Source organism: Schistocerca cancellata, chromosome 4 (genome assembly GCF_023864275.1).
Source record: "Schistocerca cancellata isolate TAMUIC-IGC-003103 chromosome 4, iqSchCanc2.1, whole genome shotgun sequence".
Lineage (NCBI taxonomy): Eukaryota > Metazoa > Arthropoda > Insecta > Orthoptera > Acrididae > Schistocerca > Schistocerca cancellata.
Genome location: NC_064629.1, coordinates 556,426,551 through 556,447,688, shown reverse-complemented (window position 1 = coordinate 556,447,688; position 21,138 = coordinate 556,426,551). Strand labels below are relative to the sequence as shown.

The 21,138-nt window shown below is 42.5% G+C and overlaps 1 protein-coding gene across 8 annotated transcripts in view; it reads right to left on the bottom strand.

Moving 5' to 3' along the window:
• Positions 1-21,138, bottom strand: part of LOC126183525 (E3 ubiquitin-protein ligase RNF6-like) — a 63,551-nt gene that overhangs the window by 18,115 nt on the left and 24,298 nt on the right. Inside the window, exon 1 of one of the 8 annotated variants that reach the window (XM_049925593.1) lies at positions 16,562-16,580. The exons of 5 other annotated variants lie outside the window; for them this stretch is intronic. The gene's annotated coding sequence lies outside the window, so the exon portion shown is untranslated. Of the gene's footprint in view, positions 1-15,478; positions 16,372-16,417; positions 16,517-16,561; positions 16,581-21,138 lie in introns of those variants that run through there. 2 more of the 8 variants (XM_049925592.1, XM_049925591.1) reach the window with 2 other exon arrangements.

Here is a 21,138-nt window from a genome sequence, read left to right as displayed (position 1 = left end):
GCTGCCCACCCTGTATGCCAAATCATTTATCTATGCAGGGCGTTACAAAAAGGTACGGCCAAACTTTCAGGAAAATTCCTCACACACAAAGAAAGAAAATATGTTATGTGCACATGTGTCCGAAAACGCTTCCTTTCCATATTAGAGCTCATTTTATTACTTCTCTTCAAATCACATTAATCATGGAATGGAAACACACAGCAACAGAACGTACCAGCGTGACTTCAAACACTTTGTTACAGGAAATGTTCAAAATGTCCTCTGTTAGCGAGGATACATGCATCCACCCTCCGTCACATGGAATCCCTGGTGCACTGATGCAGCCCTGGAGAATGGCGTATTGTATCACAGCCGTCCACAATACGAGCACGAAGAGTCTCTACATTTGGTACCAAGGTTGCATAGACAAGAGCTTTCAAATGCCCCCATAAATGAAAGTCAAGAGGGTTGAGGTTAGGAGAGCGTGGAGGCCATGGAATTGGTCCACCTCTACCAATCCATCGGTCACCGAATCTGTTGTTGAGAAGCGTACGAATACTTCGACTGAAATGTGCAGGAGCTCCATCGTGCATGAACCACATGTTGTGTCGTACTTGTAAAGGCACATGTTCTAGCAGCACAGGTAGAGTATCCCGTATGAAATCATGATAACGTGCTCCATTGAGCGTAGGTGGAAGATCATGAGGCCCAATCAAGACATCACCAACAATGCCTGCCCAAACGTTGACAGAAAATCTGTGTTGATGACGTGATTGCACAATTGCGTGCGGATTCTCGTCAGCCCACACATGTTGATTGTGAAAATTTACAATTTGATCACGTTGGAATGAAGCCTCATTCATAAAGAGAACATTTGCACTGAAATGAGGATTGACACATTTTTGGATGAACCATTCGCAGAAGTGTACCTGTGGAGGCCAATCAGCTGCTGATAGTGCCTGCACACGCTGTACATGGCACGGAAACAACTGGTTCTCCCGTAGCACTCTCCATACAGTGACGTGGTCAACGTTACCTTGTACAGCAGCAACTTCTCTGACACTGACATTAGGGTTATCGTCGACTGCATGAAGAATTGCCTCGTCAATTGCAGGTGTCTTCGTCGTTCTAGGTCTTCCCCAGTCGCGAGTCATAGGCTGGAATGATCCGTGCTCCCTAAGACGCCGATCAATTGCTTCGAACATCTTCCTGTCGGGACACCTTCATTCTGGAAATCTGTCTCGATACAAACGTACCGCGCCACGGCTATTGCCCTGTGCTAATCCATACAATCAAATGGGCATCTGCCAACTCCGCATTTGTAAACATTGCACTGACTGCAAAACCACGTTCGTGATGAATACTAACCTGTTGATGTTACGTACTGATGTGCTTGATGCTAGTACTGTAGAGCAATGAGTCGCATGTCAACACAAGCACCGAAGTCAACATTACCTTCCTTCAATTGCGCCAACTGCAGTGAATCGAGGAAGTACAGTACATACTGACGAAACTAAAATGAGCTCTAACATGGAAATTAAGTGTTTCCGGGCACATGTCCACATAACATCTTTTCTTTATTTGTGTGTGTGGAATGTTTCCTGAAAGTTTGGCCGTACCTTTTTGTAACACCCTGTATAGAGAATAATAGCAGTCTTATCACAATCCCCTGGGGCACTCCTGACTATATGCTCATCTCTGATGAACGCTCGCCATTGAGGAAAACACACTGTTTTCTATAATTTAAGAATTCTTTGAGCTATTTGCTTATCTGTGACTGTTCCATATTCTTCTTCAACGGCCTGCAATAGGCCACTGTCAAACCATTTTCAGAAACCTAGAAATATGGAATGTGCCTGTTGCCCTACATCCACAGTTCGTAGTGTATCATGAGAGAAAATTACAAGCTGAGTTTCGCACGAGTGGTGCTTGCTAAAAACCATGCTGATTCATGGACATACAATCCTCAGTCTCAAGAAAATTTATTATATTTGATCTGAGAATGTGCTCAAGGAGTCTGCAGCAAATCTATGTTAGGGATATTGGCCTGTAATTTTGCGGATCCATTTTTTGCCCTTCTTATATACAGGAGCCATCCGCTCATTTCTCCAGCCATTTGGGACTTCATGTTGGGTGAGAGATTCATGATAAATGCAAGCTAGATAAAACTGAATTGAAAAATTGAATTGGGATTCCGTCCATACCCAACGACTTATTTGCTTTCAACTCTTTCAGTTGTTTCTCCTGTCAGGGTTGCTTATTACTTTTTTCGTAAGTTCTATGGTCAAACGACAGTATATTTGTATTATTCTCCTGTTTGAATGATTTCTTAAATGTGAAATTTAAAATTTTGGCTTTAGTTTTACTATCTTCAACTGCCACACCAGAATGGTCAACAAGTGACTGGATGGAAGCATTTGACCTTCTTAGCAAATTGACATAGGAGCAGAATTTTCTCGGGCTCTCTGTCAGATCTTTTGCTAAGGTATGATGATGGTAGTTGTATGCCTTGTGCATAGATTTGTTCCACAGAAGCACAAATCTCTACTAACCTTTACTTGTTGTCATTTGCATATTCTCTTTTGAACCAAGATTACAACAGCCTCTACTTCTGCAGAATTTTCCAAAATTCATTATCAAATTATGGTGGGTCTTTTGCATCCTTGTTTACTTTGGCCTTCAGTGCTGCTGCACCATACAGCCATGCCACTATTTATCAAAAATTCTAATAACAAAAGACACAGTCTGGCAACTAGGAAAAATTTACCTGCAGCACCATGAGACACTACCTGTGGAAGATTGCTAGTGTTCACTTCGCCTCTGACCTGGCTGGATGGGAGTGCATCAACATGGGTTTCTCTATATTTCATACGTGTACATATTGTACATGTATGTATGATCTTCTACAAAAAATTAGTATCAGGATACCAATGTTTCCTTTGTGTAGTTACAAGGTAAAACCGCTAATGAGAATTCCGAAATTTCATTTCAAGCCATGTAAAACCAAACTGCTTCCATTTTGCAATAGCTTGACCAGCAGATGAGAGGGCTATAAACTTCAGCAGCAGTGGGCCACTGCTATTTTTTGTTCTATTGGTGGATCAGGATTATGGAATACAAGCTACTACCAAATGATTGACATGTGGTTCCACAGAGAAGCTACATTGACCATGACCAGTCTTGCATATAGGTTTGGGGGCAGTTTTCTTCTACAGATCACACTTGGAGAGTACCAAGGTTTCAGGAGCAGTATCACATGAAGGACAACAATTGGCGGGAAAATTATTTTTGGAGCAGCAACATGGCTCCTTGCTACTTAGTATGAATTTAGCTGCTTCGCAGTACAGAGAGATCTTGCACTGTTTAAAATCCATGCAAAGCAAGTACAGAAGATCCACTGCAACCAGACAGCTACAGTCTCAACAAAAGTCACTAATTCTGCAACTGTATGAGCAGCAGAAAGGGTTGCCCTGGGTTTAAGTGTGACTGTCTCAGGGAGGAAGACTCTGCCTTATGCAGGTTGGCAGCATCACATAAGTACTACTATGGTGAAATTTCTTTGTAGAAACAGCTCAGCACGCTGCAGGCAAGAGCAGCTGCCAAAACAACAGATTGAATTAGTCAACCTGTGCCTGCCGTCAGCGATAAAGACTGGTCAGTCACTCTGTGGCACCCATGCACTGAAGTGCACGGCATAGCCTTCAGCGCACTGGTGACCAGGATCAAGAAATATGTTCTTGATAACCAACAGGAATCTAACACACATCCAAGAACAGTGAACTTCTGCTGAACAACAGTACAACCTGCTTGCTAGGAAAGTGTACTAGGGTTACCACAAGTTTCCCCAAGTGAAATTCCCTGATTTCCAGACAATTCTTAGTATATTTCCCTGACAAATTTTGATATCTCAAAGGTAAGTTAAGACATAAGCTGACAATCTGTCTTTACAGCTACGGTACAAGAAACAATAGTGCAAAAGGGGAAATATCTAAAACAACTTTCAAGCAGATTGCATTTCCCGATGTGAGCAAAAATCTTAAGTACTAACATCAACTTCTTTTGTAATTAACTGTTTTTAAATGGAGAAAGCAAGCCAGATGTTGTGTGTGTTTCATTAGGACCACTATTTATTCCCATAAAACAAAACACATTTGGTGACAAAAATATGCATTTGCTTGGAGTCACAAAAAAGTTTTGAAATACCTTCACTGATTTAAGAAAGAACCTCAGAAAAATGTAGGGCTCTTGAAAGAAGTGTATACGGTGGGGAGGAACTGTGTAGGTGACCGCCAATAAAATTTGGTTTTACTATGTTCGTTATTGTCAATTATTACCCACTGTGTTGTATCTATTACTTTACAGGTATTTTTTATTTTTCTTTCAAGAAATATATCAGTACATAGCGAATAAGCCGCCAGTTGACTGACAATTTTCTTCTTCTTATGACCCATACTTTCTAACACATAAGCCACTTTTTAAGTGCCAAAATGTACTAGAACAAATAAAATGTCAATAAAACGGTACAATGTACTTGCAGCAAGACAGTCTGAATTCCTGAAATCCATCGCCCGTTGCCTCTGACCTACTGAGGAGCAGCACAGTCCTGGGTCCATGAATAAACCATTAAAATCCCCTGCAGTATGCAACACACAAACTGATCCGGCCTGCGGGCAGAGCGGTCAGACTAGATCCCATGGGCAGGGCCTGTACATTAGTGGGAACCAAATGGCTTTAGGTTGACAGGCTCGATCCATGACACATACTCACACGAACGGCCTGCAGTTTTTGCCCATCACGGAAATCCACCTGTGTGGCCGGCTATTCACAAGCCACAGACTGCATATTGATGAAATGAGACCACAGTGATCAATCCATGCAACAGATAACTTGTTCAAATACTCTGAGAAACAATAATAATTAGAATAGGTAGCAACTCACCATAAAGATGATTGCTGAACTGCAGACAGGCACGTAGATAAGATAATCACACTCTCACACCTAAGTCATAGCTTTTGTCAGAAAGTGAGACGACGACACACATTCACCCACACACAACCTACGCACACATGGCCGCCATCTACAGTCTCAGAATCAGATCCAAACAAACCACTCCTCATGCCTCCCTGCCTCTCATTGGCAGCTGCTAGGCTAGCAGCAACAAGTGGTGGCCACACTGACTGCAAGCTGAGGGGAGTGGAAGGAAGGGGAGAAGCAGTAGTAATGAGGAAATAGGGAATCGGCACACGTACTCAGCTGAACCCAGCCAGTGACGATGCACGACACCTCAGTAAATAAACCATTTCATCTATCGAGACAAAAACAGATTTTTCCAAATTTCCCTGATATTTCCTTGACATGTTTGAAATTCCCTGACTTCAAGAAAATATGGCAACCCTATGTACATTTCAGTTATGCAGCAAGTTGTACATATTCAAGTTTTCAGGTCTGTGATGTGTATGTGCACTCTTTATTAAAATAACCTTGTAATTATTGTTTTAGGGAGTCAAGTAGAGAACAGCCACCAGATCTTTCTTGAATGTGATGTACTTACGGCCTAACTTGTTTTGCAAGTACAGTACATATATTGCTGCCATGTCAAGTATGGCTTAATGCAAGCCAGTAACACTTGTCACCCAGCACTACATTACAAAGTTATTTTACTGGAGCTGCGGCATGCCTGCATGAATCGTGTGTGATTCCATGTCATCTGCCACACCTCTAAAGCCATAAATTGCTGCAAAAGTCGTCTTTGGACAGTTCACAAAATAAGAAACACTATTATGCCACGTATAAAAGGAAATACCCTTGAATTTGTAGAAAGAGACAAGACTGGAACATTTGAAGACATTTATGATAAAAAAAATACAGAACCATAAATGTTTGATTCAGACTTGGAACGGCAGTCATTTAAAAAATCTAAACATTAGCCGTATTAATAGTCACCTGTGATAAATAGTTACGCAAGTACTAGACTGTGAAATTATGCTATTCTTTCCGAAACACCCTCAGTGACAGTTTCTTACAGTGCAAGCTACACACTGCAGCGATCGTGCAACAAACGAATCATTCTTGCACGCATTCTGTACAAACTTATTAGTGAGACAGGGACAATTACTGTGTGAACTGCTTTATAGACTGTAGTTCTCCAGGCACACACACCCTCAGACTTACGTGATTCTGAGATAGTTTTTTTAATTTGGAAAAGTGGCACAACTTCATTTTTGAGAAGTGGAGAATTGTATGCAATGATCAATTTTAGTGATGTAATGTCTCAACTAAGGCCCACATCCCTGTTGTCACTTCAATGTATCATGGTATTAGCACCTTAACTTACAACCCCCTTCCAACTGCTCCATTATTTCTGGACAGTGCCATTACAGTTGTTAATTTCAAATTAACAACTTTATCCACATTACTGTCAACATTTTATTATGGGCATAAAGCTGCAGTCCAAGGCATAATTCTGTGCCTAACATTTCGTCTTCCAATGCTTGAGACATCATCAGAGGCAGTTAGAAGCAGTTAGTCTCAAACAAGCTGAGCATGCCAAACTGTTTCCATGTATCCACCCAACGGTCTGTTCGTGACATCAGACTGCTGCCTAAGATTGCGCAGTCGCACAGACGTATGCTATGGAGCTTTTAGTGGGGAAGCATTGAAGCTGTTTATTATATTTAGCAGTAATGTTCACAACTTGCCTAATTTCAATCCTCCTCCGTTTCTGTTAAAAAATTTTCTGTGCTTTTGAATTTCTAAGCCCTCTCTGTACATCCTAGCATAGTAATTAGTAGCTGTTCTAAAAAAAACACTATCAGACAAACAAATCTGGTTATTTCTCATTCCTAGTTCATGATCTGCTACAGCTGATTTATCCATCTTGCTCAGTCAACAATTGCTCGTGTTCCTTAAGGCGTGTGTTAATGTTTCTTTTTGTAGTTCCTATAAACACTTGGCCACAAATGCAATTGGCGGGCATAGTTCCTTTGCAGTGTTCAAATACTCGCGTACCTTTCTTGTTGGCTTAAACACTTTGCCAAACCGTGTTTTCTGAGTACTTTGCTGATGTGATTTCTGGTAGTTTTTACAAAGGAAGGAAAACATTCCCTTTAATTGTATCTTTTTCATTCAAAGCTCTAGACCTTTTGGAATGTAGTACCCTATTTACCTCTGTGTTGCGGTAGCCGTCTCTTCTGAAGGCTGTTCTTAAATGATCGAGTTCATCCTCAAAGTACAATGGTTTACAGATTCTTTTAGCCCAGCCCACTAATATTTTGACCACTCCTCTTTTCTGCTTGGGTTGGAGATTGGAATTTTTGTGAAGGTATATCTGCGTCAGTGGGTTTTCTGTAGACTTTATGCCCTAAATTTCCGTTGGGTTTTCTAATTGCCTGTACATCCAAAAACGAAATTTGATTGTCTTTCTCTTCTTCCATTGTGATATTTATATTGTAATTAATATTATTCAGAGAATCTAGAAATTCAGAGTGTTATTTGTCTCCACAAGGCCATATAATGAAAGAACTCTCTGAAATTCTAAATTTTCCGAATAATAATTGTGGCGGCACGCATGTGGCGCATTACTGTGGCTGCAAGTACCTTAAAGCCACTTTTACATGATCAACTTTGTCTCAGTTGATTGTTTCATTCCTGTACTGAGCCTCATCTCTTTCTAGTGCTCATTTTTGTTTACGTGCCAGCACCACAATTAAGAGAGATGTGACAGCTGTCTGCTCTGAAGTTTGGCATGTTATCGCTGAAAATATGTTATGAGAGACTACTCCTTTTTTAAAAAATCTGAATATGGTAACAAAATGTAGGAACAAACGATGATGAGTGTTTGCTACTGCCCAAAGCAGAATTCCTAGTGGCAGTTCTTGACAAAGGTAAAGTGGTAAATTCTTTACACTCCTGAGAACTGAAAGATAGGAAAGTGTCATCCAAACATTTCAGAACATTTACTTGCTAGAGAAAATATGTACTTGTAGACCAATCACACAATATCTAGAACACAGTAAACCACCTTCTTACTCTATCCACTGTGTCTTATTTTTTCGCTAAGTACCAAATAACACCAAAAATTTATATATATAGATAAACACACACACACACACACACACACACACATACACACACACACACACACACACACACACACACACACACACACACACACACAAAATTAAAGCACATTTATCTATCTATGATTATTGAATCGTCAAACATATTCACAAACACACTGAAGCAGAGGTGTGTACAGCGATGGAAGGTAACGAATTACCATTACTGTTAGAATAGTTTGATGCACTTCTTGTTATTCTGTATGGTAGGGATGCTGCTGGATCAGAAGGAATAGAAATGGAACTTCTTTGGTCTGAGAAATGGAGAATACAGTATTGCATATCTGTGATGCTACATAATTGCTCCATGGAAATTGTGGGGTTCCTCTGGTTTTGACTTTTAGTCAATGCAGTTGGAGAGACTAAATAATAAGGTTGCTGTCATATCAGACATATGGAAGAGTGCCACAGTAAACTGTCCAAAAATGTACATCCTTTGTCCATATATTTGTGCTGACAAGCGGTAATTCCTGTCTAAGTTTACATGTCGGGTCCCTCATTTCATGACTTACAAGTTAACAAGTATGGACAGAAATACTGAATGGTTGTCGAGAGAGATTCCAAATATATGCTAAATTCTTTCACACGTCTTGATAAATATGAAACTTGTCACGATGGTGAACGTCTTGGAGACTTTGTGAGGAAGAAACTTTTATGTCCCTACCTAACTAAAGAGAGAAATTTTATGTGAGAGAAATACTTCACCTCACTTTCACTAGCTTGATATCTGGAAACAAACCTGACAAGCTCAGTTGTACAATACACAAAATTAGAAGGGAATTGCCTGAGTACATGAAGAAATCTCACGAGAACCTATGCAAAACTGCAGCTTTCAGAAAAGGTGGTATGACCTTCACAGTACATCAAGGAAAGCCAAGAATGCTTGTAATAATTCTCCATTCCTTGCATCAAAATGTGCAAATTGAAACGGACTTTAACTAAAAGCCTAACAGTGACCCACAACAATGAAACTACATACAGAGTAAATAATGTTGACCAGAAGACTCCCAAGTAGTCAACGAAACATGGAAGAATGTGGCCTGTTCAAATTTCTATAATACTGTAGATTTAAAAGGCATCAATGCTTGGCTTGGTTGGGTTTTTTTAAAAGAGGGGGGGGGCGGCAAAGGACCAAACTACGAGGTCATCGGTGTCTTGTTCTGAAGGAAACAATGCCACAAGGGTGAGAATAAGACAATGAGACTTACAACACAAATCAGAATGAAAGGAAAAACCACAAACAACGAGTGAAGGGCAACAAACACTTAACTAGACGAAAGGGGACAAGAAAACCACAAAGACACCAGGAACAGGTGGAAGAGATTAAAACAAGAAAGCAGGTTACCATGACTGGCTGACCACGAGGATAAAAAGGAAAAGCCAGCCACTCTGCAACACAATAAAACCTTCACCCTGAAAGCAACAAGTTGGAGGACATGCAGGGACAAAGGACATGTGCTAAAACTTCGAGCAAATGATAAAACTCGCCCTCACAAATAAAATGTAAAACTGAAGCTGCTGTTGAGGCATTGTCGCCCAACACCAAAGGTAGGGTGCTGGGAAAGTTATAAGTCCACCACAGAGCGGCTAAAAGTGGGCAGTCCAGCAAGAGATGAATGACCATCATTTGTCAGCCACAGCTACACCGAGGTGGGTCCTTGCCACGGAGTAGGCAACCATGCGTTAGCCACATTTGGCCAATGTGGAGCCGACCGAGAATCAGAGTCCCTGCAAGAGGCGCGCAGTCTTCCACACATTCACAGTTTCCTTAATGGCACGCAGCTTGTTGTGTGTACAGACATTATGCCATTCCATCTCCCAAAGCCACAGAACTTTGTGCCATAATACTGAACGCGAGTCAGTTTCAGAGAAGCCGATCTCCACAAGCGGTTTCTGTGTAGTCTGTTTGGCCAGCCTGTCGGCAAGTTTATTGCCTGGGATTTCGAAGTGACCTGGGGTCGAGACAAACACCGCTGAATGACTGGACCATTCTAGGGCATAGATGGACTCATGGATGGTCGCTACCGAAGGATGACGAGGGTAGTACTGGTCGATAGTTTGTATGCTGCTTAAGGAGTCAGTACACAGGAGAAATGACTCTACAGGGCATGAGCAGATGTGCTCAAGAGCACGAGATATGACCGTCAGCTCTGCAGTGAAAACATTGCAGGCATCTGGTAAGGAGTGCTGTTGTATATGTCCTCCAAGAACATAGGCAAAGCCAACATGACCATCGGTCATCGGTGTAAACCACTTCATGGGCCCCAGTAAATTTCAAGAATCAGGAGGAAGTGACAGCGGAGAGTCGCAGGGTTAACAGAGTCCTTAGGGCCACTTGAAAGGTCCCAGGCAAAGTCACGGCCTTGGTGTACACCATGGAGGCGATTGTGAATTAACCTGGACTCCAGTTCGGAGAGAAGGGATCGCACACAAACTGCAATTGTAAGCCCTGACCTGGGCCGCCGATGAGGGAGATGGAAAAGGAGACAGTATTTCAGATGCGCAGGAGAACTACGAACATATGCAATGTAACTGGAGAGCAATTGCGCACACCTAACCTGCAATGGAGGGACTCCAGCCCCCACCAGGATGCTGGTCAGTGGACTCGGCCTAAAAGCTTCTGTCGCTAGGTGAACACCACAGTGGTGCACTGCGCCGAGTAAATGCAATGCTGAGGAGCTCTTAAGAATCGATATGTCTCCACTACAGTGAGTGGATTGTCATTAAGGTAAAGTTGTGGTTCCAGATGAACGGTACGATGCTGTGGCCGAAAACTGGAAATCGTGAGCTAGAGCCCATGACTGCGCCCCTTGTGAATGGCTCCCTGTAGACGCCACTCAGCAATAACAGTATTGGTGGAGCAGTACGAAATGCAGAAGTCGTCTGCATACAGAGAAGGCAAGACCGATGACCCTACAGCTGCCGCTAGACCATTAATGGCCCCACAAAAAATAGAGATACACTCAATACAGAGCCCTGTGGGACCACATTCTCCTGGATATGGGGGGATCCATGGCAGGCACCAACTTTGACATGGAAAGTACGAAGGGACAGGAAATTCTGAATAAAGATTGGGAGCAGACCTCGGTGACCCCACTCATATATTGTAGCAAGGATACGTCGCTAGCTCATGTCATACGCTTTTCGTAAATCAAAAAAATACCGACAAGATGTTGGGATCTGGAAAAGGCTGTTCGGATGGCAGACTTGAGGGGGACAAGATTATCAGTGGTAGAGCGACCAGGGTGGACGCTGCCCTGACATGGAGCCAGTAGGCCACGTGACTAGAACCCAACCCAACCGCAGACACACCATGCGTTCCAGCAGCTTACAAACAACATTGGTGAGGCTGATGGGCCAATAGCTATCCACATCAAGCTGGTTTTTACCAGGTTTGAGCACCGGAATGATGGTGCTCTCCCACCATTGCGATGGGAAGATGCCATTGCACCAGATCCAGTTGAAGATCAGGAGATGTCACTTTTAGTCAGATGTGAGATGTTTAATGATCTGACTGTGGATCCACTTTGGCACAGTAGTAGTGTCAGGGCAATGTGCAATGGCACTGAGGAGCTCCTGCTCTGTAAATGGGGCGTTATAGGGTTTACTATGGTGTGTAGCGAACAAGAGGACGTTCCTTTACATCCGTCGTTTGAGGGTGCGAAAGGCGGGACGGTAGTTCTCCGACACAGAGGCTCCAGCATAGTGATCCGCAATCACGTTTGCATCAGTAGATAACACACAATTTATGTTAATGCCAGGGACACCTGTTGGGGTCTGGTACCCAAAAAGACATCTGATCTTCTTCCAGACTTGGAAAGGTGATGTATGGCACCCAACAGTCAAAACATATCTCTCTCCCAACACTTCCACTTCCATCTTTTGATAAGCTGGTGAACGCAGGCACGGAGCCGCTTGAAGGCTGTGAGGTGCTCCAGGGAAGGGTGCCGCTTAAGCCGTTGTAGAGCTCACCAACACTCCGTAATTGCCTCAGTGACTTCCAGCAACCACCAAGGGACTGCCTTTCGCTGGGGGCACCCTAAAGAGTGAGAGATCAATTTTCCGCCGCAGTAATGATTGTTGTAGTACCTGCTCAACCGTCACATTGATGTTACCATGTGGGGGAGAATCAATGGTGACCACAGTTTCCCAGTCTGCCTTGTTTAAAGCCCATTTGGGTAGGTGTCCATGGGCCTCACACTGGAGCAGTGACAGGAAGATGGGGAAGTGGTCACTACCACACAGGTCATCATGTGCTATCCAGTAGATAGACAGGACAAATCATGGGCTGCAAATGGATAAGGCACCAATGGCAACCTGGTTATCCCTCAGTCCTCTATGGATGTGCCAGATGAACTGAACACCTCGCCGCTCTCAATTGCTGCGCAGCTCGTCATCAGACTGTAAAAGAAGGTCCCTGTGGAATATAATACCATGGACCATACTTAAACTCTTATGTGGCATGATGGTAACAGAAACATCCCCCAACTTGTCACTAGCGAGTAAAGCCAATGACTGGGCACAGGATGCTGTTTTTATCAAGACAGACTCTGAGCGCGTTTTGGACAAGCCCTCGTTCATCGAAACAAAGGGGTCCCCATCACTTCTTGTACATATGAGGTACCGGGGTGAATAAGGTTCACTGCCATCCTTAGCCTGACTGAACGCTTAGGGACTGCTGGTCTCTGAACACCAGCAAGTGATGATGTGGTACACTTCATCGTGCGTCATCCGCCCTGATGCCACCTACTCCGACCAGAGGTGGGGGAGGCGTCGGGGGAGCCTCCCCACAGGCGCCACCCAGCCATAGCAAAAGCCACCTGGCAGGATGGCCTTTGCCGAGAGTTCTGATGCCCCAGGGCGACAGGCACCTACACTTTGGCGTATGTGGGGAGTTAACAGCGCAGGCATCAGCAGAATGATCTGTGTGTTGTCAGGGTGCTACAACCAACAGGGTACAGGGTACACGGTGGCCCCTCCACAACAGACTGGCTACCATGCTGGATATGAGGTGCATAGAAGTCCATGGTCATCTTTGGCTCAGAAAGAGCGACACTGCATAGTGCATGGTGCATGGTGGAAAATGCACCCAGGAAGGTGTCCTCACCCAAGAGATGGAGAATGAGCTGGACTGCCATGTGAAGACAAGAAAGTGGGCTAAAGATCTGAAGGCACAACGGACATGATGCACCACACGTAAGGTGCCCTTCCCAATTGGCTCGCTCTTTGGAAAAATTTTGAAAATGGAGGTCAAACCCCACGGGGGATCATCACATAAAGGCCAAAACATGAGAGACTCCTTTTAGTCGCATCTTACGACAGGCAGGAATACACCGGGCCAATTCTAATCCCTGGACCTGCAGGGGGAATGCTTGGCTTATCTACAGAAATATAACAAAGCACAAAATAACAAGGCAAGATTTCCTTCACAAGCTCATGGTGGAATTTGCCAAATATTATACAGAAACCAAGGCCAGTCTGCAAAAAATGTTCTGTTACAGGTCCCTACGTCCGCCCAGATTACAAAACTCTGTATAAAGACAATGATGATGATCTGTAGCAATCAAAAATTAACTTATTTGTTTAGACAAATTGTAATGTTTAATTTTACATAATGTGTGTCACAGTGGAGACCTCTATTAGATTATGGTAACATACTGTCTCAACATTAAATGTCCTTGCTTAATTGTAGAAAATATTTTGTTTAAAAAAAAAAACAAGATTTCGTTATAATATTATGGACACTGGATTTTTAAATTGATTTGGACAAAAAATATGAAAATATTCAATGTTTAGAGTTAAAAATAATAGATTATTGTTGCGACTATTTGTTACAAAAAACTTCATTTCCCAAAATAAGAGACTAAGAACGAGTTGTAAACATATTGACTACAGTTTGGATGTTTTTGTCCCGAAGATGGTTCTAGGGGATTGGAAAAAATCTAGCAGTTCTAGTGCTAATTTTCAATGTTAGCAGATGCCACCATTGTCTCTTGTATCCGAGTATACAGAGTGTGCAGCATACTCTAAAAATTTTGAACTCCACACTCGGCGCAATCTACAGATCATTGGTGTCACTGACAAACTCATGTATTGATTGGTTGCTGATTTACAGGCAGGCACAAAAGGTGCACGCACTTCGAATGGTCGATTTTGACCAGAATATCGCCCATGCTAAGGCAGCTCATCCACGCGGCATGCAATAGAAGCCGAAGTTCGCCCGCTACACCTGACATCTGCGCCATGACAGTTGAGGAGGGGGGAGAGTGGGGCAAAGACACAAGGTAACACCAACTCAATCTCTTTTTTTAAAGAAGAGAAAACACACACTTGCAAGATATCAGCCTATCAATCGATGACAGGCGAACATTAGGGCTAAATTCTGATAGTACCGATAGTATGCAATTATAGCTGTCTTAAAGTACAGTTTTTTTCAAACTTTTCTTGCACTGGTTGTTTGTCATTAGCTCTATCCCGCTACAGCCGCTTAATGGTCGAGCATGAAGTACTGTACACAGAGCCCTTCTATTCATGGGGTGTTGAATGCAATGGGAGTGGTAGGGGGAGGCAGACGCAATTGTTCAGCGTGTTTTGAAGTACTGATTGAGAACACGTTATTCCGCGTGAAAATTATTAAGTACATAACATGCCAACCTCACGCACATATACGTTCAATAATAACAATATTCTAGTACTGATATTCTGCAGGCACATATACACATCAAAATAAAAATGAATAAACCTAAGTAACTGAAGAACAATTATGAAATGAGGTTAATTCTTTTCTATTTACAATTTAACCATGTTAACCACGCTGAAGAATGATGCATGTCCTGCAAATTAACTTCACTTTAACAGTGCCAACTTGAGAATCCAAAGTAAGTAAAGCACAACTCCGATGTTAATAATTAAATAGCGCTAAGCTACTTCTTTAATGACACACCAATTCATTTACACTGTGTTTGTGAATTGCAACCTAAAAATGTTCAAAGCAAAGAGATCTCTGGCACCAACTAAAGGATAGAAACTGCGTACTTTGACACAATGAACAAAGCTATTTATCATCATTAAAACAGCATTTCACTCATTCCTTTGTATAGAGTATTTCGCTCTCTGGCGGAGTGTGTGACAGACAACCTGTGTGCGCAAAGTTTAAAAGCTATACTGTTAGAAGGTCATAATTGCGTACTATTAGAATTATGGTCACAATTTTCGCGCGGGATCGACCGCTGTGACATCTTTCACGTGTTTTTTCTCTTTAAAATACGATGAAGAGTTTTGATGTTTCCTTGTAGCGAGGACAGCACGACTGCCTGTCGCCTGTGCTCCAGGAAGCAGAACACGGCATCTGCACGTCAAAAAGCGCGCTCGTGATGGCACACCTTAAAGTATGTCAGTCCATCTCACTAAAGCAGTCGACACACAGGACGAGTTAGCTAACGTGGTCGTGGCGCTCTAACAGTTTTGTGACGATGCTTTCCTCTACTCTACGTTCAGGAGCCGTTTCGTCAAGTGAAACACAAAAGTTCTTCGATATTTCGGCAACGTGACACCTTAAATTAGAACCAATAAAAAGAAAAAACGCTCCCTACGTCACAAGTAGAATGTCGAGAACGCGTCGTTATTGGTGCGACTTCTTGTAATAAAATGCCGGGTAACGTCACTGTGGTGGTTAAATAATTTTCGTATTTAGTTATTTTCACATTACAATTCGCGTGTTCTGAACGTAAGCCGTTTTATGGCAAAGAGACACTGAAGTTCCATGACAAACGTGTAGTTCTCGTTAGGATTTGTTGTAATTAAATAGCAGTTAATAACATACCGGCGATTAAAGCTTCTAGAAGACCGTAACACAAACTACAATATCGTTCATTGCACAACTCCACCATAGCGTAGTTTGCAGGGGGTTTCACGTTAGGGAAATAGCACAGTTTGAAAGTGGAAGGGTTCGCGTCCCACTGTATCTTTTTTTTCACCTACGCGTTTTCTAAAAGATTGTGAGGCTCTCTTACGAAATTAATTGAAATAACTTCTGTAATATTTAATGTTATGTAAACATAAGTACTCTTCCTGTGGGGAGTAAGTTTGTTCGATTTCGTCAGCTTTTATAAGCTGAAGTCATTTACATGTATCTTTCCTTTTTGTCTTATTACATGTTCAAGAGTACTGAAGTTTTTATTTATGTATACCACACACAGAACACGACTAGCATATGGGCAAGGGAGACGAGAGCACAAAATCACGTTAAGCAGTTCATCCCTTGAGCAGACGGCACTCTAGCAAGCGAAATTAGATAGCCGTCCGCGTGCACGTCAACCTACGCTGCCTCGTCCTGTGTGACGACCACTTAAGGAGAAAACACCCATGTCGACCGCACTGAAGCCGCTCCGAGCCGTCAAACAATGGCTGCTGCGCCTGACCGCTGTCACTTCTGGCGACCTGCCTGCACTCATATCCACACGCACTTTGTCCTTCGAGCGAGTCACGTAGCTCGCCATGGCGCCTCAATCGATTGTGATGCCGGCTGCCCAGGCAGCCACGCCCGCTGCCACTGCAGCTGCACTCTCTGGCGTCCGCATCGATGAGCAATGAACACAAACACACCTTATCGGCATTGCTGGCAAAGAGCAGACAACCTACCTGTGAAGCGCAACATGACTACAAACAACGTGAAGACCACACAAGCAAAGTACACATATCAAAAAAGTTTTGCATATCCCGATTCCCAGAACTCCTGAAGATAGACGTTGACTGTGGATATTGTATCACACACACAGTCCCTTTGACTGGATGTCAATAAACCCGCTCCAAGATGTAAACAACCATGCATGAGCTGCGCCTATTAGACAGAGCGGGTCCGAGAGCCGATCAGTTCCAGTCATTCCACCAGGAAGGATGTACACGGCTCGTGTTGTGTGTAGTTCAACCATGCCTAGAATATTAATACCACGGTTCGATCGCGTCCACATTGTTACTTTGTGCCAAGGAGGGCTCTCAAACAAGGGAAGTATCCACGCGTCTCCGAGTGAACCAAAGCGATGTTGTTCGGACATGGAGGAGATAGAGATAGAGAGAGAGAGAGAGAGAGAGACTGGAACTGTCTATGACATGCCTCGCTCAGGTCCCCCATGGACAGTGGATTACCGCTAATTACGGATATGGCTCGGAGGAACCCTGACAGCAACACCGTGTTGAATAATGCTTTTCATGCAGCCACAGGACGTCGTGTTACGACTCAAACTGTGCGCAATAGGCTGCACGATGCGCAACTTCACTCTTGACATCCATGGCGAAGTCAAGTTTTGCAACCACGACACCGTGCAGTCCGGTATACATGGGCCCAACAACATGCCAAGTGGAACGCTCAGGATTGGTATCACGTTCTCTTCGCCGATGGGTGTCGCATATACCTTCAACCAGACAATCGTCAGAGACGTGTTTGGAGGCAACCTGGCTAGGCTGAACGCCTTAGATACACTGTCCAGTGAGTGCAGCAAGGTGGAGGTTCCCTGCCGTTTTGGGATGACATTATGTGGAGCCGACGTACGCCGCTGGTGGTCATGGAAGGCGCTCTAACGGCTGTACGATACGTGAATGTCATCATCCAACCAATAGTGCAACCATATCGGCGGCATATTGGCGAGGCATTCGTCTTCATGGACGACAATTCGCGGCCCCATCGTGCACATCTTGTGAATGACTTCCTTCAGGATAACATCGCTCTACTAGACTGGCCAGCATGTTCTCCAGGCATGAACCCTATCGAACAAGCCTGGGATAGATTGGAAAGGGCTGTTTATGGACGATGTGACCCACCAACCAATCTGAGGGATCTACACCGAATCGCCGTTGAGGACAGGGGCAATCTATACCAACAGTGCCTTTATGAACTTGTGGATAGTATGCCAGAACGAATACAGGCATGCATCAATGCAAGAGGAGGTGCTACTGGGTATTAGAGTTACCAGTGTGTACCGCGGTCTGGACCTCTGAAGGTCTCTCCGTACGGTGGTGCTGTTTTCATGAGCAATAAAAAGGGTCGGAAATGATGTTATGTTGATCTCCATTCAAATTTTCTGTACAGGTTCTGGTACTCTTGGCACGGAGGTGATGCAAAACTTTTTTTGATGTGTGTATATTTAGGAGAAACAGCAAACCTGCTTAACCTCTGCAACAAACAGGAGACACGGGCAATCCATGATAAAGACCCGACCGACCAAGCTTGCCTGAGTCTGTAATAGTTTTCTGAATCAAAGTTTCTGATGACGTCTCCAGCAGTTAGACGGAGAATTGTGCCTTGGTTCACGGCCTTACGCTCATAAATCAAATATCAGTAATAACGGAAAGCCTGCATTCCTTGTTTATCTAAACTAATATGTGGGGACATACCTACTGCAACCTAAGCAAAAGAATTTGAGAACTTAACTACAGAATTAGACGGAAAATTAAATAACTACAATACTTTATTCAGAAAATTTTTCCTCAAAAAATTTTATACTTTGTTATTTTCATAATAATTTTCAAATCTAATGGAACAGCTCTTGGTGAAACTATGTGGGGATTCTGTTAATACAAATATACTGTGTGGGCGATCAAATATTTTTTTAAAAGCATTTTTAATATTACGTAGTTTTTTAAAGCAACAGAACGAGAGAAACCAGTTGCCAAAATTACCTAGTAAGCGGTAGCTGAAAATAAACAACTAATATACATCAGAGAACAACTGTTCTCGTTTTGGTCTCTTGTCCAGGCGACAAGACCTGATCCGCAACGTGAAACGGGAGGCCTTGTTCTCGAATGTAAAATTTCAATGCTCAACACCAGTTTTAGAGAACTTCTCAGTTCTCCATTTATCTGAAACTACTTCAAGTACTGGCACACTCAAAATCAGTGTCCACCCCTGTCTTTCAGTCACGTCGACGCGCATTCCGCTGTCGCCGGGCTCAAAGCAGGATGCGATGAAATATAATCACTTTGCAGCACCCATTGCTAACAAGTCACCTTCCAAGTGTGCGATCTGATCACAAATATCTCTCCCCCCCCCCCCCCCCCCCCTTCACTCCACGGTGAGAAGTCGATCCAAACGATTGAAAGAACGCCAATTAGGCTTCACACAAAAACGGTTGCAACAACTACTGTATAGGGAAGTGCTGGGAGAAGGGAAACCACTGTTTCTGTGCCACACCTTTCTGGTGACAGGCCCAGAACTGCTTGATGGGCTCCTACGCTACGCACCACGGGAAAATTTATTCAAATGACAAATACAGATAAACAATCATCACTGACAATACTGATTCACACCATTATTCATTTATACCAATAAAAACATTTATTTGTACTTAAAATGGTAAATTAATAAATTTAAAATAAAGATTTATTGCTCCAATTCTTCATTATTTATACAACAAATGTTCTTTTTGCTTTTAGATTAGTTTTAAGGACACCTTTTATCAAAGATCACTTTAGAAAATTTTTCATTTTGAAACAATTGCAACTGTTGCAAATGATAGATAAAAACTACGTTTCATGGATTTCTAAGACGGTACCAGCATGATATCTTCTGGAAAATCTTATTTATTTCATGACGGAAATCACGAATTAAAGTCAGTTCTACAAGAAAGTGTATGCCGTTGTTTGAATGAAATAAAAGACTATTACAAAATATGTTTACATGAAAATGTTATTACTGATTTCGCAGTTACCTAATAGTTACATCCATCGCCGCCATTATCGATTATAACTTGGCACCTTTTTGATATACCGAGTATTTGATGTGCAAAATAGTTGGGGTCCAAACAACTTCAATAAGAAATATCGTCCAGCAAATTCAGTGGCGATCCGACCGCATTTCGGCTCTGGTCGCGCACTTTTTAACGGAATTTCCTTTCTAATACACTACGCAACAAAATATAACTTTTTTTTTCAAAGGCCAAAATAGTTGATTTATATGGATTTGAATGTGCTGAAGCTGAAAATTATAAAAATCTAAATTAGCTCATGTATGGAAGTTTTTGAAAATTATTTTTTGCACATATAATAGTGGGTCCTACACTAACAAGCGTAGCACTGCCCAACACGTTTCCTTATCAAACATTTGACGTATCACAATATGAAGCCCTTTTTTTTACAGAATGGCCCTACTTTTTAGATACAAGGCGTTGAAGTAAATATTTTTCACTGAAATACTGATACATATATCCTTCATATTCTACTCAATTTTTTTGATAATGCAGAACATAAAAGCTCCAGTTTTTTTCCTTTTTTTTAGATATTTTATAGGCTATATCACTGAAATATGAGCAAATTCACGAATCACGTGGAAAAATACATTAAAGTGCTTTAGACCAAGTACATGAAAAGCTGAAGTCAATTTAATTCAATTAAAGATTCGCTATTAACAGCTGCCTTGCTTTGCAACACGTTTTCTCTTGGCCTGACGCTTATGGAAGAGATTCTTTATGCAAAGCCGAAATCTGCAAACACTGAAGACATGAATATCTTACGAAGACTTGATATCTATGTTCCATTACGGAGGATTTGTTGGTGAAACTTCTCACCATGTTCATCACTAAATGCCCGACAATCTTCAGGGAAAAAGTCGATATGTGATCGAATGAAGTGCTTTTTGAGTGACCTGTTGAATTTCAGTTTCTCAAATGCAGATATAAGATGACTCACAAACTGAACGTAATTTCCAGCCCTCCTACTGCCCAAGAACAGCGCTGTAACTTCCCGAAAGCACAGCCACACGTTGGCTCATCAGAGCAGAATATACTACATTGCTACTCTCCAAGGGCACTACGTAGCTGTGGACCAATGAATACTCCCTGCCTGATATTCTCAGCACTTAGTCCAGCGAATTTTCCCCACAAGTATTCAAATGCTCGTTTGTTGTTCTTATTCACTGCTTTTGCAAATGACTCCATCAATTATAGCTTTATATGTTGTGGCAGTAAGAAGACTTTACTGATTTACACATGGCTCCCATTTGAAACTTTCTTACCATGCAATAAAACGTTTCGTCATAGCCAGTCCACATGTT